The following is a 22,385-nucleotide window of genomic DNA, read 5'->3' on the forward strand; positions in this document are numbered from 1 at the left end:
GCTCCCACAAAATAGGAGACTGAAGGTGGGGTTTATTCCCCCCCCCCCCCCCTTCTGCTCCCGAGTTTCTCCTGAGAGGATAAATCTCGAGATCTTGCTGCAGAGCTGAACAGCCTGAGCGAAGCTCTGGCACTAGACAGGTCTTCACACGTGGAGCAGGGAAAACCCAATGCTTGCAACACGTCCAGTGTTGAGATGTTTTCAACCCTGATTTAGGAACCTGTGTGGGATTTGGGTGTTGACTGTCACAAGGACCCAGAACCTGTATCCTGTAAAGCACCACTGATGAAGGAAGGTGCTGCTTGACAGCGATGGGGGTGGTCCCCTGGGGTCTGAAGCTCCATTCAGACCTGTTAGTTGCTCATCTCTAGAAAACTGGGAAGCAGATTGTTGGTTTTTACTTAATAAAAGTGATTTATCAGATATTGCAGCTCCGGAGGCAGCTGCAGGCGTGAGGAAGTGAGGGCATCACCTGCTGGCATCTTGAGTTTCCTCCTGGCTGTAATGGGTGACCATCAAATAGATACCAAATACCCTGGAGATGTCTGTTCCCTGTACCCAGTGTGGGCTGATCTCATTGGGTAATGAGAGATGAAAAGCTGATCTTGGCCATGGGCGAAGAACAAGAAGGATTCAGGATTCAGACAAAAGCTGAATTCTTTCCCAAGTCCCATGACCATTAATTATCCTTGACCTCCAGGGAAGGCATTTTATGGTGCCAAATACTTCCCTTTCCATTAATTTCTGAGACTTAGGAGAACATTGCAAATTTCTCTCCTCATTAGCAGCTGGGAAAAATCATATAATTTTGCCAGTTTTCCTTATCCCTGGTGTGTCTTGTTAATGCCTTCCAGGTGCTTTTCCTTCATGCTGTCTCCATCATCGCACCTCCCACCTTCTCATTAATATCCGTAGGGATCTGCTCCAAGTCAGGTCTGTGCCTGGTAGCAATATTTTATGTTCATGGTGCTCAGGATAAAACCTATCCTCCAATCTCTTGCTGTCACTATGTGGCACCTCCACCACGAGTTTTCCAATTAAACCAGAATCACATCTCTCCTGTAGCTGTCTGCTGGCACTGCTGTGGGTTTTTTTCTTGCTGGGCTGTGTTCTCAGCTGTAACTTCATTAACTTCTTTTTTTTTTCCATGCAGTGCTGAGGTGTGTGTGCATCTCCTCTTTCCTCCATGCATCCTATGACGTGGTGGTCCTTCCCCTCCACCAGCTTTGTGGGTGGACATCCATCACTGCTGGGGGGCATTGCTGGAGGACAGCATTGTAATTCCATTTATTATGTCTCCCCTCAGTACGTAGTAGAATAATCTGCCTTTAAGGTTGTTTTTTGTGTATCATTGCTGTCATGTCCTCAGCACAGACCATGGGCAGGTCATGAGCCAGTTGGTATTCTGAGTCATTCGGCCCTGGGGCTGAGAGTGCATCAAGAGTAGTAGAGATCTCAGCTCTCCTTTCCTGGCCTGAGATGTACAAGCACAAAATTTATCTATAAATCCATCACTTTAAATAATAACAATGCAGACAAATTAATAAAAATGCCAGGTCCCTGACTTCTGTCGATGCAAAAGTCAGTCTTCTAGAGCTGGAATTGGAATTATTTTTATGATAAATACATCTATAAAAGGAGAATTGTTCATACTGTGAAGGTTATAAGAAGCAAATTGATATACCCTTTTCTCTTTTGTAAAGTTCAAAGATTTGCACTGAAAACTCTACCTTCAATCTACTTAATAAATGGCTGGTATTGACTGGTGAGGCCACTGGAACGGTATGAGCATCATTTCACTTGCTCTGTGTGTGCCTGAAGGAGAGATCTGAAGTGCAAAACTGTGATAAAGATGAAAAATACGATGAAAAGATGTTTGGATATTCAACAGGAAGAGTGGTACGGGTTTATTCTTAGCTTTTCATGTACTTGACAATGAAACATTTTTATTCTACTTAAGTGCTAACGTGCATGATCATACAATATATTGCCTCTTGCTAATTATATGCTGCGTTAGGAATACTAATGTCTGGATGATATCTGACTGGGAAAAAAAAGGAAAAGAAGCAGCATTAAACCCAGCTCCTGCAGAATTCTGGGCTGCAATTATCCACGCGCACATGCAACCATCCCCACCTTAGAAACAGTCTTATTTTGTTATGGTGAACGCTGTTGTTACAGGTTTTTATCAATAAAATAGAAGCAGATGGCTCATGTAGACATGCAAAACCGGCGTATCTTCCTTTTTGTTCACCTTGTGGTGGAACAGAGTGAATATGCATCCAGGAGAGGTTGGACGTGTTTTGTTCGGAACAAAGATGCAGGTGTGCAGTGCATAATACATAACTGGGAGGAACTGGGAAATATCCCCCACCTCGGTCCCTCTTGTCCCATCCTCACAAACAGAGGGGCAGCATGGCAGCAGGCAGAGGCTGCTGGGGGACTTTTGGGGGCTTGAAGAGGTCCCCATGTCCTGCCGTGTCTCTGCCTCCTCCCTCAGTATATTCCACCTTTTGGTCAGCTCTGTGTGGGGAAGGAAAAGTACTGGCTACATCTTTGGTGTCTGGTGTTCCCCCCATCTCTCACCACCCCCTGGCAGGAGCTGGGGAGCCACCCCTTGCACCCAGCCCTCTGGTGGTCGCTCAGCCATCATTTCTCCTATATACGCGCATGGACGTGTAGATACCTGCACCAGGGGCAGATGTCCCCTATGCCATTCCTCGTGTGTAGATACCAGCTTTGTTGACATGTGTATGGGACACAGGGATGCCCCTGTAGCAGTTGGGGAGGTCATGGGACGGATGTGTCTCGTTTTGGAGAGTTGGGGGGGAGTTGGGGAGCCACCTCTTGCACCCAACTCTCTGGTGGTCCCTCAGCCATCATTTCACCTATATACTTGCATGGACGTGTAGGTATCTGCACCAGGGGCAGATGTCCCCTATGTCATTCCCCGTGTGTAGATACCAGCTTTGTTGACATGTGTATGGGACATAGGGATGCCCCTGTAGCAGTTGGGGTGGTCATGGGGTGGATGTGTCTCGTGTTGGAGACAGAAATGGGAGCTCAAGCCTTGGGCTGGAGAGCTGAAGTTGGGCTGATAGGAAGCCAGGCACATCACCACCGCAGTGAGGGGTATGTCCTTGTCTCGTGGCCGTTTACTCTTGCACATACCTTTGGTAGTGATGTGCTTGTGTGTGTGGTGTGCCCGGTTGCAGATGTAACCCATGCTTGGGTTAAGATGGAGAAAGACAGAAGCCAAAAAAAATTTCCTAATTGGTGATTTTGAACTGGGGATAGTTTGTTCCTCTCAGAATAGCAGTGCCGTCTTTGAGGGAGATGTGAGAAACCACGATTTCTGAATCCCTGCTGGCATCTGCAAGGCTGGCTTTCCAGGACCAGCCCAGAAATAGAGTTTCTTTTTCTGGCCGCGGTTGGTGGCTTCAGTCTCTGGGAGCCTCAGCAATGGGGGCAGGTACTAATCCTAGGTACGTGGAAAACCCAGCCCAGAGCTCCTCATCTGAGGGATGGTGAGGGATGAGGAACTGGCCTCAACCACTTCCCTGGGCAGCCCATTCCAATGCTTAATAACCCTTTCAGAATAAAAATTTTTCCTAATATCCAACCTGAACCTCCCCTGGTGCAACTTGAGGCCATTTCCTCTTGTCCCATCGCCTGTGACTTGGGAGAAGAGACCGACCCCCCCTTCTCTACACCCTCTTTTCAGGTAGGAGGAACTTGCTTCGGCTGTTCCCACAGCCTCATGATGTCCTTGTGGGGGTGTCCTCTGCTGCTGCACTGTGACAGAGGAGCCTGGTGGTATTGTCACGGTGGGTGAGTTTTCTCACCAGCACGGAGCAAATTGAAGTGGGGTTTGATTTATTCCTCCAGGCAGGCTTGCTGGGTCCCCATGCAAGGTCAGGACACGCTATGGTGAAGCTGCTAGCATTGAGCTCAGGGGATGGGCCGTGCCTCTCGGTGCTGAGATTTGGGCAGCTTGGCTTAAATGGGCCGGTCTGAGGCCACGCATGGAATTGGTGGTAAAATACTCGGGCTTTCTGTGTGCTTGGTGTGCAACACCTCTGTGCAAAGATGATGGTGAGCCTGGCAATCCACTTGTTGCTGCTCTTGCTGGGATGCCGGCTGTTCAGCACAAGCACATGTGGGTCTTGCTGGGCTCCTCTTGGTTGCATTTTGTTTTATTGTTCTGATAACCCTGTTCTTCCTCTGGCTGCATTTTAATTCCTTGCTTAGAGTGGCTTCATTCCTTGGCGAAGGACCAAGCATTGTTTTGCCAAGACATCCCTGATGTCATCCTGATTTTGACCAGTTGGAAGAGCCACACTTTTAATGTTAGAAAACTAAGTTTTGACTTTCAACAAAAGAGTGATATCATTTTTCATGAGAGGGTGAAAGTGTTCCCACTTCTCAGTCAGTTCAGTTGAGGCTAAAAAAGCTGAGCTGTCTGCCATCTGTCTCCTCTCCCGTCTCTCCCCCCACCCTCATCGTTTTTGAACAGGTTGGCCAACTTCAATCACAGCTGAAAGAAGGGTAACCGTCTCAAAGACAATTATGCTTCCACAAATTTTGTCACCTGGCAGAGGATCATTTACAGAGAAGCAAAAAGAAGTAGGTTGGATGGCCAAGGGTCAGTCAGCTGGTCCATCATGATGGTGTGCAGCTCCAGACCAGCTACAGGGTATGTTGTCTCTGGTTGAGCTGGAGGTACTCAGAGGGATGTGGTGGAATTTGGCTGTTGGTGGTGGGGAGGATTAGGGGATAGAGAGCACAAACGTGTAAGAAAACGGGCTTTATTAGTTCTGCTCTTCCCCGGCTTGTTTCTGCAGTTATTTGAAGGTTTTTTAAACGTAAAAACGTCAACAAAAATTAACAAATTTTAAAATACTGACAATTTTTTTTTTTTGGTATGATTAGTTGGAAGACAGAGCAGAAAAATAGAGTTCTAGTATAGGAAAAACAGGAGAATAAAACCCACTCTTTTAGGATGAAGTGCAAAGGCTGTGTTTTAGACGCAGGTGGGATTAGCATCCCAGGTCATCTGGTCCCTCCAAGGCTGGCCAACTTCTGGGGGGCATGAACAGGGTCCAAAAAACTGGAGCTACTTGCCTCACTCTGCCATGACAAGCCCATGGCTGGGAAAGCCTTTGAGGGTCTTTTTCTGTTAGAGGTGGCTGGGCGGGCCAGGACAGGGGTGCGGGATGTAACGCCCTGCATCTGGAACCGCTCAGCATTTCGGGTACAAATGGTAAACGTTTCGGGTATGTTTTATCTCTTGAAAACACCTTCTGCATGCTGCGTTTAGAAATCCAGCACGTGTGGAGGTACCTGCTGCCTGGCAGGGCTAGTACTTTTATACACTCATCTTTGGACTATTTGGTGCTTAAATTCAAAAGGACAAGTTAATATAATTCATTCTTCTTTAACAGTTGGTTTGAGGAGATGCAACTGCATTGAAATGAAGGAACTGATTGTTTCTAATTCTGTGAGGCAGTTGAAGTAAAGCAAATGCTAATGTTCTGGGTTTTTATATTCCCAATTGCTCTAAGCCATTTAAAAATGTATATTTATTATAGCAGTGACTATGCTAGATAATCTTGCTTTCAAAAGACTAAAAAAAAAAAAAAAACAACCCAGAAAAAGAAAAAAAGCTACTCTGCTGTAGTCTGTCTGTCTGTCCAGGTTTTATCCACATGAAAAGTCTTGTCTTTTCAAGTGCTATCAATGCCAATAGAGACTTTGGTCCCAGTTCACCATTCTGTTTAATTTCCATTGCATTAAAACATTGTGCGCATCAGCTGGGCAGTGATTCCTGGCCGGGCATCTCTGGCAGAGGGGACAACTCCTCTCCAGGTGGGGAGAGAACTGTTGTCTTCCCATGGCAAGAGAAAGGGGGTGGGATGGGATGGGGTGGGATGGGGCATTTGCTGTCCCTCTTGATGAAGGTCCTTTTCAGCCAGCAGAGCGATGCTGGTTTATACTGGCAGGGGATCTGATGCCCTGCACACTCTGCCCCCTCAGACAGAGGACAAATTAAAGCAGCTAGGCTTAGATTGCACAAAAATTTGCTCCAGGCTGATCAGGGAATGGAAATGCTTCTTGGAGCCAGCTGGGGAAAGATAAGCTGACCTTTTGGCTGTAAATTATTGCCAGCTAATAAGTCCTGGTTGTGTGCTGACAGGAGAGGGGAAGGTGTGCCTTTGCAGCAGAAATTGTGTTGAATGTTAAAAAAAAAACACAATCAGTTTCAGGAAGAGTGGAGTGACTAAGCCTGTCATTCATTCAGCTCTTAGATGCAGAGTAGGTGCTTCTGTGTCTTCCTTTTCTATCTCTGCTTACAGGAGTGATATTACTGAATTAATTATGACATCTTTGTGAAGAGCTGAAGAATCACTCAAGCCTTCTATTCAGCAGCAGAGAAAAGTCAGATTCATCTCACGGTAAATTTGAAATTACACCAACCTGAACTATCGCTACTGGCAGCATAATAATAAGGCAGGTAATCAAAATCAATTAAATCCCAGTGCCTTCCTATTGTCCTAGAAAATTCAAATTTGAAATTAGTTTGAGTTCATTTGACTTCTTAATAAAATAAGCGGAGCTTCAGAGATCATTTGAAAGAAGTATTTGGCAGTGACTGATCTTTTCTCAAACTGGAAAGGGCAGAGGAGCTGTGTGGGTGCACGTGCGTGTCAGCCCACACTGAGCGCCAAGTACAACCAGGTACTCAAAGTCCATGGGGTGACTGGTCTGAGGCTGCTGTGTTGGTGTATGTTAACTGGGACTGGGGCCCACCAAGGCTTGGTTTGTTAAAATTTAGGTGATGTTGATCAGGTGAATGGCAGATGAAATGCGCCTTCATTTCCCACCGTGTAAGAGGGAGGCTTGCTAGAAAAAAATCACCTTGTACAGCCCCTTTTACCGAGTCTGGAAGTGGCACAGTTCTTCCTGGGAAGAGCCCTACATACAGCTGGCCAGAGAAACTAGTTGGTTGCTTGGGTTTTTTTAATATTTTTTTTGGGGAGCGATCTCTGATCTGCCAGTATCTGCTTATAGAGATCCCTTTGGGAAAGGGGTTCCCCCCTCTTTGTGCCCACTGCCTTATGCAGGTAAGATTTTACTTAACTCCTTTTAAACTTTTAAGAGTCTTGCTGGCTGGACCCTTGGCAGGGAGGGTAGGCTGAGTCTGACGTCCCACCTACTGCCCAGAGGAGGGTGCTCAGTAATAAAATTCCTGCCTGGCTGAGATGCTGGAGCTGCCCCATCCCACAGTTTTGCTCTTCTGTTTGGGAGAAGAGGAGGTTTGGGTTGTTTTGCTGTGTGGCTTCTATTCCGGCAGCAATTCCACTTTGTGCCCATGGGATTTCAGAGTGATTTGGTGCCTCTTTGGGGTCATGAGTGTGTGTGCCACAGCCAGAGAGACACAGGGTGCTGTGGTGGGGCACCCCAAAGGCTCAGGGAAAAACCAGTGCGCCAGGATGTGGTGGTGGACATGGGGGAAGGAGGGAGTGATGTAATTTGGGAGGGAAGAGGAACATGACCCAGAGAGAGATCAGAAGAGCTCGGCTCTCAGCTCTTACTGCCAGCAATCCCAAACTGGACTTGCTGTTCCCTCCAGCCTTTCCAGGTGCTGGGTTATCATAGAATTACAGAATGATTAGAGTTGGAAGGGACCTTAAAGATCATCAAGTTCCAACCCCCCCTGCCATGGGCAGGGACACTTCCCACTAGAGCAGGTTAATCAAAACCCCATCCAGCCTGGAATACCCCACTTCCAGGGATGAGGCAGTCACAGCTTCTCTGGGCAACCTGTTCCAGGGTCTCATCACCCTCACAGCAAAGAATTTCTTTCTGGTATCTAATCTAAATCTCCCCTCTTCCAATTTAAAACCATTACCCCTTGTCCTGTCCCTGTGCTTCCTGACAAAGAGTCCCTCCCCAGCTCTCCTGGAGCTCCCTTCAGATATTGGAAGGCTGCTCTAAGGTCTCCCCGGAGCCTTCTCTTCTCCAGGCTGAGCAACCCCAGCTCTCTCAGCCTGTCCTCGCAGCAGAGGTGCTCCAGCCCTCTGAAGCACCTTTGTGGCCCTCCCCTGGACCCGTTCCAACAGGTCCCAAATGTTCTCTTCCAGTCTGGCCCTGAAATGGGCAGCTCCTCCTCCCCTTCCCGGCTCTGAGCAGCGGCATCTGCTCCATCCACCGCCTCACCCCGTCCCCTCCCGCGGAGCATCCCGGTGCCGGGATCTCCGCTTTCCTTCCTTCCTTTCCTCCCTCCCTCCCTCCCCGCGGCTTCGAGCCGCACCAGTGATGGGGAGAGCGTCACCGTCTCCCAGCAACGCTCCTAGCAACGCTCCTGGCAACCGGGCAGCATCTGCTCCCGCTGGACCAATCCGCGCCGGGAGCATCTGGGAACCCACCTCCGCGGGCTGCGGCCGGGAGGTGATCCGCTTCTCAGTGGCTGCAGGGGACCCGCAGGAGCTGCCACCCACCGCCACCTCCACCGCCACCATCTCCTCCAGGAGCAGCAAGGAGGCTCCGGGCAGCGAGGGAAGGACGGGGAGCAGCCCTCCCTCCGGAGCCGGGGCTCGCTGGGTGAGTGGCCATGGGCTGGTGGTGGCCCCGGGGGGGACCAGGCAGTGAGCTGTGGGGTTGTCTGTGGCAGTGGGGTGACGTGGGGTGGGGGGCTGCGCTGGTAGCATCTCCCCAAAGGGCTTTCTCAGGTGGCTGCTGGCGTGGAGTTTCGTGTGGGTTTGTGAGCTCTCGGCTTTGCTGCAGCGGGGAAGAGGGCAAGGAGCTGGGAGGGATGCTGGCCCCGGGCTGGGGGCAGGGGTGCCCGCCGCTCTGCTGGACTCTAAGCGTGCTCTGTGGAAGGTCATTTTAACCAGAGTCAGCTTTTAACAGTCAGAGCCCAACTCTGAAAAGTGACCGTAGCTACTCTCTCATTGCCTGTCAGCAAAGCAGCATCCTCGGGGGTGAGACAGCTCTCTAAATATACACATCTTAGAGCTGCCAGACATGGATACACATACACACACGCACACACGCTCTGTTTCTTTCTCTCTTGCAGGATTTAGACCTGTTTCTTTTCATCCCTGTACATAAATCATAGAATTGTCTAGGTTGGAAGGGACATTAAAGATCATCTAGTCCCACCGTCAACCTAACTCTGACAAAAAAATAAATAAGAAATAAGCAATAAAAAAACAAACAAACAAACAAAAAAACAACACTAAACCATATTCCTGAGGACCAGGAAGGGCATGAGTGTCTCCACACACATGCAAAAAGTACAGAGTTTGGGTATGCGCGTGCACGTCCGTCATCGGTTTTCCCCCCCCTGGAGTGGGAAATATTCTTACTACAGGGTGCTAAATGCTCCCCCAGAAGGCAAGGCATCAGCCCTGTAACTGCTGCATCTACTTGCAGCCCGGAGGCTGTGTGTGAGGCAAATGCTGAATGCTGCAATAATTCTGTTAAATAAAACGGCAATCTGCCTTTCCCCAGACCTGCAGGCAGTGTGGGGGTGTACGCGCCTGTGTGAGAGCAGGAAATTAATGCTACTACTCAAAATAATGGTGTGGGTTTAATAGTCCCCCTCTTTTGCTTTCCTCTGAGCCCGACAAGAATTAATGGAGAAAATAACGTGCCGTCTTACAAGGTGGTGTTGAGGGCAGTAATCATATTCTAGCCAGGAAACTTCCGGATATTTGGAGGAGTAAGCTTTATTTTTGCAGCATTTACTCCGAGAGGTTTACAGCTCCACTGAGAGACTGAAATGATTTTTCTTATTGTTTTATTTCAATTTCCTGATGTTTGAAAGTCCAGAAAAGCAAGGTCAAAGTTAGAAAATTGGAGGTGACATCAGAACTCTTGTTTTTCCTGTTATTAAGCCCTATGGGGCTCCTGCAGCCCAGCTACTTGCTGCATGTGCGCTGAGCCCGTGCAAGGAGGGAATCTTACCAGAACTGCTCAGATTATCCCAAAAAGACCCTCGGGAGGTTGGCTCTGCATCCTCAGGTCCCTCACAAGTTTGCAGACAGACTTCAGCTGGTTGGGCTTGCCTTCAGAGTGAGGATGAGTGTTGGATTGGTGTTGGTGGTTCAACACTTGGATTCGTGTTGGAAGAGGGTGAAGCTGGAAATATGATTTTGATAAAATCCTGTTTGGTTTGATTTGAATTGATACAAGCAGTGGGACTACAGGGAACGAGAGGGGAATAGTCACTCAATCGTTAAGTCTCTTCTCTTTGCGCGCTCATGAGAGCTATTCAGATGCGTGTGCCTTGCACACATGTGTGTCCAGGGAGAACCCACAATTAGGGAGATCCGCAAAGCAATTAGCAAACTGAAAGAAAGGCCGTTTTAAAGGGCAAAGCCAGCAGCTCCAGCCGGCAGACGACAGCCTGGCTGTGGGTCCCCACCTTTCCACAGGTCGATCAAAGGGGGCTGTCTCTGCCCCAGCGAGGAATAAGACCCGATGCTCTGGAAAGGCTGCGATCGATGGGCAGTCCCTGTGAAATCCTGGAGCTGGCATGTGTTTTCAACCCACATGTTCATCTGCCCGTGGTCTAGGTAGCTTTGCACGATCAACTGGGAATCCCGTAGCGGGATCAGCTGCTTTTCCTGCCCCTAGGAGAGGGGAGATGCAGCAGCATAGCATGTGAAATCAGAGGAGGGTTTTTCAGCCTAATTACAAGTGCTGCTAAGGTTGGAGAGGGGAGAATTTACCGCTGCAGTTTGTCAGCAGTCGCAAGGACATGATGATGTTTCCTGCCGTGTCAAAGTCACGTCTCCCGCTGACGATAAACACCAACTTCTGCGCGCTCAGAAGCCCCAGGTTTTCTGGTTGTGCTCACAAGAGGTGCTCAGACGTGGTTTCCACCTCGGCCGGCTTTAGCTTACATATTGATTATCTTCCCTTAGGCTGCGATAGGAAAGCCCTGCAGGGCACAGGCATATCTCACTCACCCCCTCCCGCACGCAGGTCCAGCTGGGCTAGCGAGGCTCTGTGCATCCCCTCCTGCAGACATCTGCATCACCACGCTGATATAGGACCTGCTCACACACACACGACCCCCTTTTGCTGCAGCACCCAGCAGGCAGGGAGGAACTGTCTTCCCGAGGAAAGGTTTGAGGTACAGGCAGGTGTGGGAAGGCTCCCAAGGTCTCACCTACGAGCCCTGCTGCAGACCCAGGGGCTTGCAGATCCCTCTCTGTTGCCTGAGATAGAATAGCACAAGCTTTGGGGTTTTTGTTTGGGGTCTTTTTGTTGGGGTTTTTTTTTTTCCCCTGTCTGTTAAATCATTTGCTAAACCCCATCTTCCCTCCTGCTTGGGCTAGCTTGCAAGCCCCAGGAAATGACCCGGCACTGATTTGTGCCAAACAGGGGCTCCCATCACCGGGGTGACGCGGAAAAGCAAGGGGCCAGGTGAAGAGAATTTCTTGCAATTTGCAGCCCGACTGCGAAGTTGCTGTGTTATAAATCTATTTCCAATCCAATTTAGATAAGATAACCTTCTGTCCAAACATGCCTAATAACTCTGTGGGTACCATACCGTAATCACTGTAATTATTCCCGGAGAATTAAATGGGAGCAGGCACATTTTGCTCTTTCGAAAGTGCCATTAAAGCCCTCGTGAAGCTGCATTTGAGACGTCCGGGCTCGAGACGGAGGCGTCTGTTCCCTCAACTGCCGCGGGTGGGATTTTATGCTCCCAACTTCCATTAGCTGCAGCCGCCGCGCCGCGATGCGCCGTGCATTTAGAGCAGGCGGGCACCCCGCGGGGTGTAAACACCGGCCAGCGTGAGCAGACAGCCCCGGCCTTGGCAGCAAATTGTGTTCCCAGCCCTTAGCAGAGGGCTTGCAGCTCAAACCCTGGCGGGATGCTGGCTGCACTCAGCCAAGGTTGGTCCGGGCTGGAAGGACAAACCTCACATTCAGGACACGGCCGCTACGCCGCTTTTATTGAGTCCCCGTGGGAAAATTTGGCCCCGTGCCTTGACTTGTGGTGTAGCGCTGAAAAAAAAAACATCTTAATGTGATTAAGATGTATCTGTCTCCCGAGCTTGAGCGAGGCAGAGGCAGTGACTCATACCACCTTGCCGTGCCTGTCAAAACACTTGGCTCGCTAGAATAGCCTTCTGCACAAAAAAGCACTGATTCAATGTGCTTATATTTAAACAAAACACCCAGGGGCTGATTCACTGCGGCGTTACTACAGCCCTGGGCGCCCCTAACCCCGGCTGAGCAGCTCTGAGGCACAAGCAGAGCCTCTCGGATCCCACTTCCAAGCTCAAGTAGTTGGGAAAGGCTTGGTCTTCGCCAGCCTCCTGCGGGGAGATGTGCCCCTCGCTGGCTTTAGCATCAGTGCCAGGGTTCAAGGGCGCAGTTTAGGTGGTGCTCTCCTTTCCCCGCGCCTGCAGACACATGTGGACACCACCAGATGCCACAAAAGATGACAAAGCGGGTGACAGTGGGATGGCAGCTGCCCCCGGGCACAGGAGCAGCTCTTCAGCTTCTTTGGAGTATCCCTGCGATGGGGCTCCCTTGCTTTCAGGTCGTTTTTTTGCCCTGGTACCCCAGGCAGGCAGCACCCCTTCCCTCCTGGAGCGGGGAGGTAGAAGTTGAGCCTCTCGTGACAGCCCTGTGGGCTGGGGAAATGGGAAATGGGGATTTGGAATTGCTGGGATTTGCTACCAGCGAGCGTGGTGCATGGAGGGGCTTGTGCTTCGCTCTCCCGAGTGTGGCCTCCCACTCTACAAGTGGGAACACATTTCAAACCAGCCTCGCAGCCCCGGAGTGCTCTTGGCGTTCATGATTTTCTGGTTGTTTCCCTTCCTTGCTGCTGGAGCAAGTCGCAGAGGTTGTTGTGACTGTGCCCCTTTGTCTGATGCTGCGAGGTCTTTAGGAGTTTGAAATGCAGCCTTTTAAATGCACCCGAGAGTACGTCCCAGGTGGGTGCTGAATGGAATCACAGGAAAGGGGTGCCAGTTGGATGCTTGATGAACCCACTGCCGGGATGGTTGTACGTGGTCCTTTGCAAAATACAACTCTTTCCATCTGCCTCTGCCACCCAGCATCAGACCCCGGCATCTGCTAAAACACAGCCCCCTCTCTCCCTCTCCCCCCACCCCCCTCTTTTTCTCCCTCCTTTCCCTCCTCCCTCCCAGCCAGCACTCCCACGGCTCCTTGCCTTGCCCTGGGCTGCCTGATGTTTGCTGGTGATGCCCCAGGACCATCCATGCTCGAGGGATGCTGGATGTCCCACTGTCACCCTCCACCTCCAGGGATGCTGGATGTCCCACTGTCACCCTCCTCCTGCAGGGACGCTGGATGTCCCACTGTCACCCTCCCCCTGCAGGGATGCTGGATGTCCCACTGTCACCCTCCTCCTGCAGGGCAGGGAGAGGGATTCCTGTGGCCAGGAGCAGGAAAGGAGGGGTTTGCACAGACCCAGCCGTGCTGCAACACCCTTCACGCTGGGGTTGTCTGGTCTGCCCTGCACTGGGGCTGATTTTCTGCTAGGTTTGTCCTTTCCAGCCTTTTTCACGGAAAACTCAGTAGGGAGCAACTTTTAGCATTGGGATGCTTGGCTTGAAGGGAAAGGATGGGTCCGGAATTGGCTCATTGACCCATGTGCTGGGTTTGGCTCCTTTCCCACCCCCAACAAGCCTGGGTTGGCCACAGGAATGTCACTTTGTCTTTCTGGACCTCGCTCTTCCTCAAAGTAGCGGGAAGAAAACCGTAACATTCCCCCATCTCCCGGCACTGGGAGGATAAATGCACTTGTGATTGTGCAAAGAAAACACGGCGGCAGTGATTTAGAGAACCTAATATCAGAATAATTAAATCTCCAGGGTGTCCAGGCTCTGGTGTAATTCAAATGCTATGATAAAACCTGATAACAGTGGAAGGTGCTGCACATGGATTGAAACCAAGTGTTTACAGCTACTCGGTGACCAGCACAGCTGGACCCTTGCCCTCGAGAGATGAGGTTGGTGCAGGGGGCACCTCCGGTGTGTGCAGCCACCTGGGTTGACTTAAATGTAGTGTTGTCCCCCCCACAGAAGGGATGGTCCCCCTCTGAGCCCCCCCTGGGGAGAGGATGCTGTTGCGTGTGATTCATGTCAGGCTGGGTCCCAGAGCAGCACTGGGGGTCTTGGCTCCAAACGAGGAGTTAATCCAAGCTCAATTTGGGGAAGAAAATGTATCCCGTAGGACCTGACGTCGAGTTATTCTAAAAAATTACTCTGGATACTTTATTCCCCTGGGCTGCCTTTAAACATCAGCATAATAAGTATTTTTAAAAATTGCTCATCCAAAAGCAAACAACGGATATTTCTTTCAAAAGAGAGGGTTTGAGAGGTAACAATGCCACCTGCATGTGCACGTCGTCTTGTATTGTCGGGTGAATAGAAAAGCAAAACCCAGTCCAGCCTCTCTCATAGAGACTCGGTGGTCACCAGGCTCAAGACCGCTGACGTTAAGGATCTCATTAAGATGCTGAATTAGCACCAAGTCGCCTTTCCATAGAGAAGCAAACTCAGAGCAGCCTCCAGGTGTGCTCCCTCTGAGGGAGTAGACCTCCACTGGGCTGTTGCCACAGAACAAAAGCCCAATAGTCCCTGCTCTTAGCCCAAAGGCCGAGCATCTGTCCTGTGTGCCCTGAAAAACTGAAGCAACCTGGAGATCAACCCAGCTCCATCACCCTCCCACCACCCAGCGGGGGCTCTCCCGCTTCTCTGGGTCGACACTACCATCTAGTGAATATGCTCTGTATTGGTTTTCCAGGGAAGCTTGTGTAGAAAGTATAACCCATCCTTTGTCCTACAGGCACCTCGGTTTGGTGCGGAGACCCCCTGTTCTGCAGAAGGACGGCCCCATCCTGGTCCCTCCTGCAGCACATGGAGACATTTTAGATGGTCGGACTCGATGATCCCAAGGGTCTCTTCCAACCTGAATGATTCTATGATTCTATAACTCTATGAGACGTTCCCGGTTTGGGCATCCCTCTCGCCTTGCTCTGCCAGGCTGTAGGTGGCCTGGGTACCCTGCTTGGTTGGTAGCACCTGGAAACCCTGCCCAGCAGTGGCAGCACGTGGCTGTCAAAGCAGTGGCTTGGAAATGCCTTCACGTTTGCCAGCCTCCCAGGTGGGGTGAGGGCTGCAGATGGCGGGTCGAGGCTGAGAGTTGTCCCCAGCAGCATCCCACCTCCCTCCCCTTATACCGCCCCCCTCGACTGTGACATTACAGACACCGTGGCAGCAAGCATCACTGAGCCTCTTCTTCTTCTTCTTCTTTTGCACAGAGCTGATCTGATCGAGGCCTACCAAAGACATTAACGACGTCGAAAGTAGCCTACTTTAAGAGAAAATATGCAGAAGAAGAACATTTACATCAAGATTACCATGAGTATTGTCCAAAAGTGAGTAGCGCCCTCCTCCCAGACCCCATCCTCCCCTGCTCTCATTCTTTCATGCTAAAGACCCGTTTGCTTCCTCTTTACCCCCCCAGCACCTGATACTACCCGAGGACCGGACTTGTATTCTAAAACTTTCTCTCCAGAAACTCCGATTCCTGGACGACCCTGAAGCCTATCTCCGTAGGTCTGTATTAATTAACAATCTGTTGAGGAAGATTCACCTAGAGACAGAGAGGGAGAGCTATGAATACTTTAAGGAAGCTCCCTGCTATAGGACTGCTTACTCTGACGCACGAAAACGGCTGAAGCTGATGGTAGAGGAGTGCTGTTCCCAGTCGCTCTATTATGAAGAGCTGCACTCGTATCGCATTGTGCCTTACTCTGCAGAGAACGCCGTTTACGGGATGGGCTACACAAGCAGCCACTTGGAGCAGAACTCTCAATTGCTTATTTATAAAATGAATTAAAGTAACCGTTAGACCCACTGATGTTTGTTTCTGGATGCTCGGACTGCTTATCGGGATGTTGAGGTGGGGCACTGATTGCGGATGCACTGGTGGTGGGAGGCGGATGATGGTGCCTTCAGAAGCTGAGCGGAAGGTACTTTGAATAATGCAGTCCCTGCTGTTAACCCCCTGATTGTGAAGTACCTTGAGGTGCAGAGAGAGCTGGTGAAATGCGGAGGTCCTTAATTCGCAGAGACTGTGCGCAATGTGTTTTGTAGAAATAAAGCTGCATTTAAGTTATCTGTGTGTAGATACGGACGTTCAAAATCCCTTTGCAGTTAAGTTACGCCATCCCTGGTGGAAGGGGAGCCCCTAAAGCGGTGGAGTAGTGTGACAGTGAGGAGTAAATTTGCTGTAAAGGTATAGATAGGAAGTTTCTTTGAGAAATGCTTTGATCATAAAGGAGTCAGTGCCAAAGGAAAGAGCCTTTTGCTTAGGATTTTTCAGAGATTTAACTCGCTTGCTACTTACAAGGCACTCTATACTGAGGTTTACAAGGGTTTGGTTTGTGTTTGCTTGGTTGTTGTTTTTTTTTTTAAATAATTGCATTCACCTTTTACTTATATTATCTCTTGGCTGGTATCTACTTTGCTATTTTAATACAACCCAGAATGACTCACAGGAAAGAATGTTTCTTCAGCCTGTCGTCAGTGTTTCCTTAACTTCGTTTGGTCCCTTCCCTAGCTGCTTCCCTGATACTTCTTTGCATGCCAATTTGCTGTTTGGCCAGAGGTTCACATCGGTGCTAGGGAATAGACAGTAATTTCTTTTTATGTGGAATATAAGAGGCAGAAAAACAACGATGACTTTCATAGATATAGAGAATGAATGTATCTGACAAAAGCTAGTAAAACCTCAGAGGTTCTCCTGATGAAACCGCTCAGCGTTAGTGTTTTGGGTTAAGTGAAACGTCTGATTTCAATCTGGGAATTAACCTTAGAAGATGTAAATAGATACTTCACAAGCTATGACAGGAGGGATGCTCAGCAAATTGATGGCTGCAAGTGGAAAGTTTTATAGCTGCAAAAGCTACGTCACGAAAATACCAAAGAGTAATATAAGGGAAAAGATGATGCTCCAGCAATGGGGTCAGAAGCAAAGATTGCACTATAACCTGGGGAAATGTGATTAACGAGCCTGCAAACTACCCGTTACTGGTACACCTGCAGCTCACCCGTGGGTGACTTGCATCCCAGAATTGCTGAACAAATATAGGAGACGATCCAAAGCCTGTCCAAGGTCTGTTGGCTTACAGTGAAGAAACCAGCTTCGCCTTGCTGGCTGCCACCTCTTTAAAGCTTTAAAAGCAAAGTAAGTAATAGCGCACACTCAGCAGGAGGCAAATAAGTATCCAAGAACCTAATTTTTTTATTTTGAAAGGCTTTGCTCATGCAGATGTGGCTGATGCTGTTTCTCAAGCATTATACAGTACAGACAAATTCCATTGCTTACCAGGGATGTGCTCCATGTAGGATTAGAGCATCCTAGAGCATCCTAGTCATGTGTGTGGCGTGTATCATTGCAGCTCTTAAGGCACGTTAACACTTGGGTGTCAGTGCAGGAGAAAAGACAGAAAGGCACGAGCAGGAGGATAAGATAACTCCAATATCAGTAAGATATAAGCCAGACAGAAGGAAACATTGAAATCCAGAGAAATTTTTTTTCTAATGAAAAAAAAGAAAAAGAAGAAAAAAGGCAACAGTCTAATTCAAACCAAGGCTAACCTGCGAACTGGAGGACAAAAACAGCACAGATACTGTGGGAAGGCTGGAAAAACAGGGCAGTGCTGTTTGGGAGGTGCTCTTAGTCACGATGAATGTTCAGGTTTTTGTTTTTTATTTTGAGATAAGGCATATTTACTTGCCTCTTACTGAAGGGACTTTAAAGGGTCTCTTTACAAAAGGTCTTTAAACCCTTGGTCAGTGTAATTTGGTGTCAGATCTGCTTGGCTACCTGTCTTGATAGTCCTGCTGCCCCTGGGCTTGCACCAGCCCAGACCCAGGCGAGGGATTAAGCTCACATTAAGCATAGTTTGAGAAATTTTCAGCTAAAAAGTGGCCGTGCCCATCTTGACAGGGGCTGGATGGCTGAGAAAGGCCAGGCTAATCATCAGGTGTGTGGAACAGCCCTAATACCGCCGGTAAAAGCCCTCTGCTGTGGGCTGATGGCAGGATGGCTGCTGTGAGAGGTGCTGTTATCCCCCCCCCGAGATCTCCCTGGCCTCTCCTGGCACCTTGTGTGCCTCGTGGGGACCGAGGAGCGGGGGCAGGGACATTAGAAGACTGCTGGGTGGTAATGGAAAATTACTTCTATCTTCTGATTTTTCAAGCTATGTAATTTTCTGCTCCAGAGTGCTCTGATTTATGCACTTTTTTTTTTCTCCCTGTCCATTTTCGCCTGAATTCGTCATGATCTAGCAGCTACACGAAATGCTAAAATGTGGTTTTTTTTTTCCTCTCACTGACCTACTTTCTTATATTCAGAGGGTGGTTCTGGCCCGAAAAACCAAAACTTTTTATGTAAAATGAATAATGTTGCAGTGGAATAAAAAAGCTCAGTAGGACTAAAGCCTTTAACCTCACCTGAAGAAATCCCATTGCCCCTGTTGGATTCATCTTTGAAGAGTAACTTCCTTGCCTGCTAGAAGGGGCAGATACTTTCTTGCCCCTTGAAAGCTGCTCTGATAAGGTGTTACAATAACTGAACAGATATAAAAGACAAAAATCTGGATCAGATAACAAAACTCCTTGGACTACCTGTGAAAGAGGATGATATTTTACTCATGTTTTTCTCATGGATTGTGTTATTGAACAAAAGACATTGTCTGATGTTTTTATTTCTACTCGCTCTAGGAGCTGTTAAAATTGCCGATTGCTTTCTAGAAAACAAATTGGTTTTTTATGGTTGACTTTTGATATGAAATTGAATCAAAAGTCCACAATTCTAAATATTTTGAGTCTGCTCAAGTTTTTACTGCCTTCCGCTTTGCGCAGTGACTTGTGCTGTTGAAAAGTGGGTCTGAAATATTCTACTTTAGAGCTTAAACCCCATAGTTTATGGGGTGATAAAGAAGTACAAAGGTGCAATAACATTGAAAGTTACTCCCAAAATATTTAATTTGTCACTTTTTGACTTATATACTGATTCTAACTTTTAGTTACCAGGTTAGTAGGTATCAAGAGTTTTAATACAGCTACATACAGTGATTTTTCTTTTTTGAGTTTGTAGCTACAATTCAGCTCTTCTGGCTTCGGATGTGTGAATCTGTCTGTAGGTGGTCAACTTTCAGCGATAGATAGATAGATATATATATATATTGTTATGACTGCAGTAGGAACTCCCACATACGGGCTATGTTTGCACTGGATGTAAAGAAAGTCCTTCCTTCCCTTTGACTCAGTTGCCATGGAGATAGTATATTCATCATCGGAGATGATATAGATGAGCTGGGTGACAAGGACAGACTTGGTAACGGTTTTGAAAACAACGGGTTTAGGACAATTCCTTTTTGTCTGGGAATAGCAGCACGCTTGACTGCAATTAGCCGTTTCAAGGAGTCAACTTTTCTTTGTGCTGCTTTTCCCTAACTGGCTGTAAATGCCAGTTTACATTTGGGGGCCTGATCCTGGGTGCAGGAGGGGTGGTGGTGGTGGCCCCACGGGAGGCACGGCGTGGGAGCTGTGGCTGGAGGCAAGAGGGGTACGGATGCTGGGGGGGGGCAGCATCTCGCATGTACGACACCCCAAAATATTAGGGCCCCAACCCTGTAAATGCTTCAGTTATCACCTAAGTTTCTTTGCACAGATCCTCTTGCTGGATCCAGGGAGGCTCCTCAAGTACTTGGTGCTCAGCGTGTCTCTGCGCGTGGGTGCAGGTCTGGGGCTGCTGAGCACCACAGAGGTACTCCTCAGTTGCCTAATTATCCGTGAAAGTGATTATCGAGCTGCCGCTTGAGTTCTTGAACACGTTTCTATTGCACTGTAAATTTAACTTTTTGTTTTCATACGAATGTGTCGAGTATATGGACTATCGTGCCTTAAAGTCCCATCCTCATACGAGCCTTTGTGTATGTTCTGTAAATCTGCAAACCATGTATAGCTGATATCTCTGTGCACCCTACACACATCCCGTTCGGTACTTGGCAGGGCTTTGGGAAACACGACCCTGACCTCAATTTGCCATGAAAACAGAGGGGAATACGGCAATTCACTCTTACCTTCTTTTTTTTTAGATTGCTTTCCTCTTCTCCGTCCGTGAAATTCCATTTTTCTGGTTTCTGGTGTGACTGGGTTCTGGGTTACCTACCTTCCCCTCACAGGAACTCAGAAAGCTGTAAAAAAGTCATCTCCAGCTTTTAAATGCCATCTGTACAGCGCGCTCTCAGCAGGGAATCACAATTGTATATAATATCGGTGGCAGGTGGTGTCAAGTATATCATCATATATTTGACATGATTAACAAAGCAGAAAAGGGAACACCTATTTCTATTGAAATGCATGAGCCTGCATTATGTTAACTACATGGTGATTATACACCACTTAATTGGAATAATACCTACTGGTTCTATTAAAAAAAAATGGCTTTTTAATGTTTAAAATTACTTGGGACCTGATTAAAGGTTTTTATGAAATTGTTTTCTAAAGTGAATAGTAGAAAAATGTATATGTATTTTAAATATACATATGATGTGCATGTTATTAATAAAGATCTATTTCTATTGAAAGGGATGGACTCTTATTGAATATATGCTGCTTGGTCAACATGTAAAGTTACTGAAAAGAGGTTTCTAACACCATCAGCCCCCTGAAAAATTGTAAACCCACAGATTCTTTGAAGGACCTGGATCCCCAGGGGGAACCTGGGCTTGTCTTACAATATCTGATGTGCAGGGCTGGAGCAACTCCTCTGGATGCACAAACCCTGGCATTCACTTGTCCTGCTGGGATCCCATCCCAGCTTGCCTGTGGGCTTGCAAAACCCTTCTCCTTTTCTTTGTTTATTTAATTTGTGTAAAAATGTGCAAGGAATCATTGTCCTGGTGATGTTCTGCAGGGTACCTTCCAAAGGCTGAAGGGTGAAAGATAAAACAGGTAGTTAATGGGGTGGTTCGGGAAAATAGGGATTGTTACCAAAAATACTGGTTATAATGGATGTATCTCCCTCATCCTCAGGGCTTTCTTTTTGGGGCTCTTTTTCCTGCAGAAACTGAAACAAAGCCCTGAAAACATTTTAAGATATTGAAAAGGAGAACTCTTTACAAAAGGATGCACTTTCTCCACTGCACAAGAGCCTCTCAAACACAGGGAAACCTCTTCCAGGACTGGGTACCTCCATGCCCACCTCCAGCCAGGGCTTGGGTACCACCTGTGGGTTGGAGGCCCAGCTTTTTTAAGGACCTGAGCATTGCAACCAGCTGCCGTAGGTAGAACAGTAAATCAGTCACCTCCTCTGATGGTGTGTGTTGTCAGCCTGAGGATGGCTCTGAAACCAGCCATCCTGGGTTCCCCACGTACCTTGTTTGAATGTGGTGTTACCAGAATTAAGCAGCCACCACCCAAATCATAGAACCATAGAATCATACAGGGTTGGAAGGGACCTCTGGAGATCATCTAGTCCAACCCCCGTACCGGAGTGGGTCTACCTAGAGCAGGTTGCACAGGATCTTGTCCAGGCATTTTTTGCATGTCTCCAGAGAAGGAGACTCCACCACCTCTCTGGGTAGCCTGTTCCAGTGCTCTACCACTCTCACAGGAAAGAAGTTCCTCCTCGTGTTTAGGTGGAACTTCTTATACTCAAGTTTGTGCCCATTTCCTCTTGTCCTGTCCCTGGGCACCATTGAGAAAACACCGGCCCCGTTCTCCTGACTCCCTCCCCTTAAGTATTTCTAAGCATTGATCAGATCCCCCCTCAGCCTTCTCTTCTCCAGACTAAAAAGACCCAAGTCCCTCAGCCTCTCCTCACAAGAGAAAACTGACTTAGTGAGGAAATAAAAGAAGCTTGTAACCTCCCAGTGCAGCCACACTGTGTTGTCCAACCCATGCAAATACTTTCCCACCATGGATATTTTGGAAGCGATGGGAATCATCCTGCCACAAGGCAGATTCTGCTGCAGACCGCAGGCAGGGTCCTCCCTACCAACTCCTCTGCCACTAAAGGAGGTGGTGAAAGCATCATGGCTACAACGCCGTGGGCTCGCTCTGCTCTCATCTGTGTTTTCTTTTTTTTTTGCTCTTTATGGCCATTTGCAGCCAGTTTGAATCAAAGCAGCTCCTGGAGCAGCTGGCAGGGTGTGAGATGTGTTCACCTGATTCGTGTCAATGTCTTTAACCGTTCTGTGTGTCCTTGTGTAACTGTGGGCTTAGGAGAAGCAGGACGGGATGTACATAGTTTCTATTTCTTGCAAAAACCCCTCAAACGAACCCAGTTGTTGTTGCTGGCCGCATGGT

At 48.4% G+C, this 22,385-nt stretch overlaps 1 long non-coding RNA gene across 1 annotated transcript; it reads left to right on the top strand.

The window, feature by feature from the left end:
• The first annotated feature begins 8,437 nt into the window (after positions 1-8,437).
• Positions 8,438-20,662, top strand: LOC106902816. The gene is made up of 3 exons (XR_001414596.1): positions 8,438-8,604; positions 15,320-15,436; positions 15,526-20,662. It is a non-coding gene; the product is annotated as an uncharacterized LOC106902816 (long non-coding RNA).
• The last annotated feature ends 1,723 nt before the right edge of the window (positions 20,663-22,385 follow it).

This window comes from Calidris pugnax, unplaced genomic scaffold (genome assembly GCF_001431845.1).
Source record: "Calidris pugnax isolate Ruff unplaced genomic scaffold, ASM143184v1 scaffold74, whole genome shotgun sequence".
Taxonomy (NCBI): domain Eukaryota; kingdom Metazoa; phylum Chordata; class Aves; order Charadriiformes; family Scolopacidae; genus Calidris; species Calidris pugnax.